The sequence below is a fragment of the Mus caroli genome, unplaced genomic scaffold, assembly GCF_978045245.1.
Source record: "Mus caroli unplaced genomic scaffold, Mus_caroli_1 scaffold_7, whole genome shotgun sequence".
Taxonomy (NCBI): domain Eukaryota; kingdom Metazoa; phylum Chordata; class Mammalia; order Rodentia; family Muridae; genus Mus; species Mus caroli.
In genome coordinates, this window is record NW_028227262.1 from 2,338,961 (window position 1) to 2,345,989 (window position 7,029).

At 45.5% G+C, this 7,029-nt stretch overlaps 1 pseudogene; it reads right to left on the reverse strand.

The window, feature by feature from the left end:
* Positions 1-216: 216 nt before the first annotated feature.
* On the reverse strand, positions 217-5,459 carry LOC110295837 (large ribosomal subunit protein uL18 pseudogene; annotated as a pseudogene).
* Between the last annotated feature and the right edge of the window lie 1,570 nt (positions 5,460-7,029).

Consider the following 7,029-nt stretch of genomic DNA (forward strand, 5'->3'; position numbering starts at 1 on the left):
CATATATAAGTGTACATACATAAGTGTGCATACATAAGTGTGTATGTGTGTATGCATGTGTGTGCATACATAGGTGTGCATGTGTGTATACATAAGTGTGCATGAATGAAAGACTGACAGATTCCTTTCTCATTTTCTTTTTTTCTTTTTTTTTTTCTTTTTCTGCTTGATCAATGTTTATTGTCCTTATGAAAAAAATCTTCATAGAAAATGGCTTTAGCTTTTAGCAGCCCATTCCTGAGCTTTGAGGAAGCTTGCCTTCTTTTGAGCAACCCAGTGTTTCTTCTGGGCAAGACATTTTGGGGCGATTCCACCTCTTTTTCTTCACTTCTTTCTTGGGCTTCTTCTCATAGACTGGATTCGCTCAGATAGCGGCATGAGCTTTCTTATACATCTTCTCCACCATGTCTGGAGTTACGTTTTTCTTGATGTACTGAGAGAACTGTTTCTTATACACATCTTCATCTTCCTCCATTAGGTAGCACATGTAGTCTGCCACATTCTGACCCAGGATGTGCCTCCGATGTACCTCTGCATTGAACTCCTTGCTTTCAGAGTCATAGGGCCCCAAAAACTTTATTGCCAGTTGTAGTTCAAGCAAGACCTGCATCCAAATAGCAAGTGAAGGCACCAGGCTGACAGTCAATGCTTTCCACATTGTATACACCTCCAGGCACCTCCACTTGGCCTTCATAGATCTTGTCCATGCCAAACCCATTCAGAAGCCTGCTGGCCAGCAGCAGGAGAGTGCAATAGGCTGCAGCATAATTTGTCAGACCAACTTTCACACCATATTTTGAAAGTTCATGTGCACAGAGGACCATATCCCCTTCTATACGGGCATATGTAATCTGGCAGATATCTCTGTTAGTTACACAAACTATTATCCTATATTTGGGTGTATTGTACTTATTCTTGTCCTGTATCACCAATCGTTTCTGTACATAGTCAGTTTTACCCTCTTGCCACCTTCTAAATCTCACCTGGTATATTTTAAAGTAGGCCATACTCTTGACAACTTTCACAAACCCTATCCTGTGGAACAGAAACCCACAACCGCAGCTCCACCCAGACCTGCAGAGTCAGCAGATTGCGCTAGGGCCCTTTCTCACTTTCTTTCTCTCTTTCTTTCTTTCTTTCTTTCTTTCTTTCTTTCTTTCTCTCTCTCTCTCTCTCTCTCTCTCTCTCTCTCTCTCTTTCTTTCTTTCTTTTTTTTGTTTTTTGTATGTTTGTTTGGTTGGTTTTTTGTTTGTTTGTTTGTTCGTTTGTTTTTGGTTTTCGAGACAGGGTTTCTCTGTATAGCCCTGGCTGTCCTAGAACCCACTTTGTAGACCAGGCTGGCCTCGAACTCAGAAATCTGCCTGCCTCTGCCTTCCGAGTGCTGGGATTAAAGGCGTGCACCACCACACCCAGCTAGTCAGACCCTCTCAGTTGATCCCAGAGATCACTAAAACAGATAATCTAGCCAGTTTACTCAGGTAATCCTGTACCCAACAGGCATTTACATAGGCACTGAAGAAACGAGCCCTGATCTTTATGCTTTCTGTTCATGTTCCAAGGCTTCAGCCATGGAGACATCTCCACGACCCCTTGCCATAAGTTTTTAAAAGATCATGCTGCTGAACGCATTCCAGGAACAGATCAAAGAGCATTGCCTATGAATTTTGGACAATGTGTAAAATAACTTTAAGTGTGCTTTCATCAAAGGTAAGCAGGGAGAGAACACAGAACAGTGAGTCAAGCTGACTCCACTGATGCCCCCGGAGAGCCTACACTGAAGTAGCACAGTGGGCATGCTGGGACTGAGGGCAGAGCTCAGGAGAGTGGGAACTTCCTTGTCGATGTTTGCTTTTGTCCATGGGAAATACAGCCGAGTGGTTTTTTTTTCTTCAATGTAGGAGACACAACAAGCTGCTAATGGCATGGAGTCAAGCTCTCTAATAAGTGTGGGTTTATTTAATAGATAAAGGCATAGATAATAAATTTTAATTTACTAGATAAAAGACCTCAAAACTAAATTAACAACTCGTTAGGCCAAACCCTTTTTAGAAAGAAACAAACCAAAGTCTTAGAGCATAGCTCAGTGGCAGGCATGTTCTTAGCATGAATGAGGCCTACGGTCCCCAGCTGCTGAAAGTGCAGAAAGCAAAGGAATTAAAGAAAACAAAATGGAAAACTGACATAACATCACCACAGGAGAAAGAAAAATGGAACATTAACAAGACAATATGGAAGCAAACGTAGGAGCTGGGAAGATAGCTCAGTTAGCAATATGCTTGCTGTGTAAGCAAAAGACTTGAGTTCAGATTCCCTACCACCCACCCAAAAAGTCAGCCATGGCAGAACACCTGCAGTTCCAGGAAGACAGACAGATTCCTAGGCTGGTGGCCAGCCTGGCCTAATCTGCAAGTCCTAGACCTCATTGAGAGACCCTATTCCAAAAACAGGATGGATGGTCTCTGAGGAACAACACCTAAATGTAACCACTAGCTTCCCACACGTGTACACACCTGCACATGTGTGCGCATACACATATACACAGGCTCACATGTGCAGGCATATGCATGCACACACACATTAAAAAGGAAGAACACTCTAAATTGTATGAACATAAAGTATAAGATAATGAAAGCTAGTATATATCATTCAATCTTCTTTGTCATTGGGGCAAAGTGTCAAGGAATTTGTAGAGCAGGGACCAGTGGCTTGTCTCAGTCTTTAAAATGTGAGTCTTGCAAGCACTGGGGCCTGAGTTCAATCCCCCACACCCAAATAAAAAGCCAAGAGAGATGGGTTTGTTTGATCATACCACTGATCTTTCCTTTGAGGAGGAAAGTGGTATTCCTGTGCATACATGTACATAGAAAAAAAGAATGCATATGGGAGAGACGTCTCAGCAAGTAAAGCATTTGTGGCACAAAGATGACTACCCTAGCCTGGATCCTCAGAACACAGGGAAAGTTGGACCCACTGGCACACTCTTGCAATACTAGGGCTCTTGTGACAAGATGCGAAGGCAGACGGAAGAATGCTCAGAAGCTCCAAGAGCAGCTTGTGCCGTGTGCACAGCACAGCAGCAACCTGGTGTCCAGTGATGGTAGAAGGTGGGAGCCAACAACGAGGTTGTGTTCTGACCATGCACACTGTGACATGCACAGTCCTACACTCACACAGACAAAAGTGCATGTGTGCACACACACAAATGCCCACAGAGACTTCAAAAATGAATATCAAAAGTAGCTCCCAGGAGAAAATTAACCTTCTAAATTACAAAACAATAATAAAATGCACTGTATATGCTTCACACTTCCTGCTACATCTAGGAGATGGAACTCAGATCGCCAGGCTTGGCAGCAGGTGCCTTTCTCCAAGAGCTATCTCATTGGCTCTATATCATGACTAGAAAGGGGAGAAACAAACTAAATATGTGTTCTGTGCACATGTCTTATATTGAAGGTTTCTCATGAACTGGATGTTCATATTACTATTCTATAGATAAAGGTGCAGAATATGAACATAATAACCAATATACACAATAGTGTGTAGGGTTTTTTCAATATACAATTTATTATTCGAATGGGAATGAGTCTTTAACAGCAATATGGGAAAAAGAAGACAAAAATATGAAATATGGCAATTATTAAAAGTCAATGTGTTCCTTGCTTTACCTTGTATAAGAAGTTATTTTAGGTTTGACTTGAAAGTCTGTTGGAACATAGAGCAAAATGGACCTAAGAACAATCTACGGGAGTAATGCATTTATTTCCTCGACTGCTAAAAGAAAGGACCAGAACCTTGCAGGCTCAGATGCTTAAAGAAAATTATCCTTTGGTCAATAAGGTCTACTGCATCCATTATTCCCAGGAAATGACCAGACTGAAATCTCAATGCTATCTAACCAACTCTGGGACTCAGTTCCCACCTCTCTAAAAGGGAGAGTTATGGACCCATCTTGCTGCTTCTCACCTATGACAAGATCATTGACATATGTCTCATTCTCCAGCTAAGGGTGGGTCAGAAAAGAAAGAAAGGAGGTGCTAAGGTACCCAAGGTTGTCTAAAAATTGTGAGGTGCTGCCTGGAAGGTGGGATTGAAGGTGACAGTCAGCTTCAGGAAGGAGCTGGGCAGAGTCTCCACAATTTGGACAGGGGAAGTTTGACCATGCGCTTGAGGAATAGAGTCTGAGTGAGAAATCTCGCTGAAGCTGCTCATATGCATGCATACATACATGCAGCTGATGCAGGTGCTGGCAATGTCCCAGGCTGTGCTCTGGGGCTAAGGGCTGGATGGGATCGCCTGCACGCACGTCAAGTCGTCCTAACCACCATGGACAGCTCACTGCTGCCCCAGCCAGCTTTGCGCAGCTCACAAACTCCAAAGGAGCCACCCGCAGGGTGGATTCCACGCCCCGAAAAGAGTTCCTCACTCTGCACCCTTCTGCAATCCGCACCAGCGCCAGGCAAGCAGCATACGTGTGGGGCAGGCAGCAGGACTAAATAACCAAATCCTTGCCTGAAACATGATCTTTTTTTAGAGTCACTGAGTTTTAAGCATCATATGGAGACCTCTGGCACAGAGAACCTCCAACCATTCCTTCATTTCCTCTACTCTCCCTCGCAGACCCTCACCCCTCCTTGGCTGCACAGCGTGTGTTAAACGACATAAAGCAGGCAGCCCTGGACCTCTGGCGATGGTGAGCTTTAAGGAACTGGGTAGGGTAGCAGGAAGGAGTAGTCCCTGGCCTGGGAGAAGGGGAGCAGTCCACCCACCCTTTTCTCAGCCCCAGTCTGTCGAGAATTTATCCTCACCATCTCCGTGGGGCTTATTACACTTCTAACTTGGAGCAAGACAGCCCATCTCAGAGGATGTGGAGAGTATCCTGAGTCCCTGTCCCTGGGTCACATTGTTCCCCCAAATCTTCTCTGGGAGAAACAGAGGGCCACCCATGCATTAGGCTAGTGACTCTCTAAGAGCTGTGCCATTACCAGGCACCCAACATTCCCCACCCCTTTGCAAGATGCAATGGAGGGAGAATGCCTCATTTCTTCTGCTTGGTGCAAATCTTTGGCCATGGGAAGTCTAGAAGCTTAGGAGGCATAGCCAAGAAAGCCCAGGAATGTTGGGTAAATGAAGGCAAGAGGACCCAGGCTCCTAAAGCTTCCATCTAGTCTAAGATCCATGAAAGTCAAACTTGCCCCCTTCCTGGAAATGGGGATGCAAGCACTCAGCCACTCTGCTGCTGTAATAACTCTCCCTACCCTAGATGCTTTCCCAAGTACCCTCAGCCTCTTCTTGCTATATTTGGCCCACAAAGTCAAAGGGATCCAAAAGAGAGGCTGTGCTCTGTCGTGGCCTTAGTTCTGACAAACTGCATAAGCAGGCAGGTCCCAGAACCATACAATGAGCTGCTCAAAAAAAAAAAAAAAAAAACAGATGCAAAACCTCACCTACCTTCCCATGTCCAGAAGTCTTTCTGCCTGCGAAGGCAGGTACCTAGTGCAGGGGCTGCCCCAAGGAGCAAGGTGACTGGTTTTACCAGGGGACTGGGATGACAATGGGATAAAGAAGAAAATGCTCCAAGGTCCCAGCCTCACCCGGGGATGCCACCTTCTAGGCAGCTCATATGGAACTGGACCACAGCTAGAACTTTCTGCAGCAGGGCAAGAGATGTGATGAAGGTGTGACTGTCCTTTGAACAGGGGGTGTCTTTGAATCCTATTTGTGGTCACATGCAAGTCCAGAGCTGTCTGCTCAAGGGAGCCAAGAACTTGACTCAGCAAAAGGCTTCTAGTGAGCAGCAGCCCAAATGATGTTCTCTGTTCCCCTCCCTTCGTCCTTCCCTCCCACCCTGTCTCCTTCCCTCCCTCCCTTCCTCCTTCTCCTCAGATATTTCCTGCTAGCTATGGGAATGAGGGTACACAAGTGTGGGACCAAGAGAACCCATTTTCCTAAGACCTTTGTATCTCAAATCATCTTGGGCTCTGAAAAGCATCTCCAAGCTGGGCTTTCAGGTCATGTTTGGAGAAAGCAGAGCATTTCCAAGGTTTAAATGGATGAGGAAAAGTGTGGGGTCCACTCTTCTGGTCACAGGAGGATCTCAGCAGCCTGGCACACTCTTCAGCCCCTCCCTGGAGTGGCATTCCAGGTATTAGCAGAGTTTTAGCCTCACTTAACCACAAGCTGATCATGAGCAGGCGGCTTCCTCCTCTATGGATGTTCAAGCCTCATATTCCCTTTCTTTTTGGCAGCCTTGAGCCCTAGCCTTCTCCTCCTGTCTCAGTGGGCGAGTCATTGGAGCTGTGAGCCCACAGAATCAAGTGTGGATGCTACTCGAAGGGGTAACTTTTGTCAACAGCCAAGTGACCAGAGGAGAGAAAGGATGTGTACATTTGTTTGGTTTTGTGGAATTTTGGAGATCTGACTTGGAGCTACTGGCAGACAGATGTGAGAATTGGTGGCTAATCCAAAGCATTACTCAAACGCATAAATCAAATGTTTATTTCTTTGCTTATTGTTTGACTCAAAAGGAAGACAGAAGAAGTACAGAATACAAAACTTTGAGTTTTCCACTAGCTTCTCTCAAAAGAGGAAACACGCAGGTAATGCCTATAAACTGGTGACCGCCGTGAACTTATGGGTGCGAGGCCCCTCCTTGAAAGCTGGATTTTGAAAACCGTCATTTACAGAGTAGGGAACCTAGACACTGCTCGTGAGCTCAGTGTTCCCATGAGTGTGGACTGGCAGAGGCAGGCCTTCAGAACCTCCTGCTTGCCAAGGTGCGCTTGTGTGACAGGAAGCCTAAGCAAGCCTGTCACCTGATCAAGCACGTGACCTGTTCATAAGTGGGTCCCCACTCTGTTTCCTTGTGACCTTATTTCCTTGCTGCCTCGTGACCTTAGCAAGATCCTAATTTAGATTATGATGTCATAAAACACCCTTTGCAGCCAAGGCAAAGAATCGGAGGCTGACACTAAAGATAATTTCTACATCAAGAAAGGAACACGGTCCACCTGGAGCAGGACCTGCTTC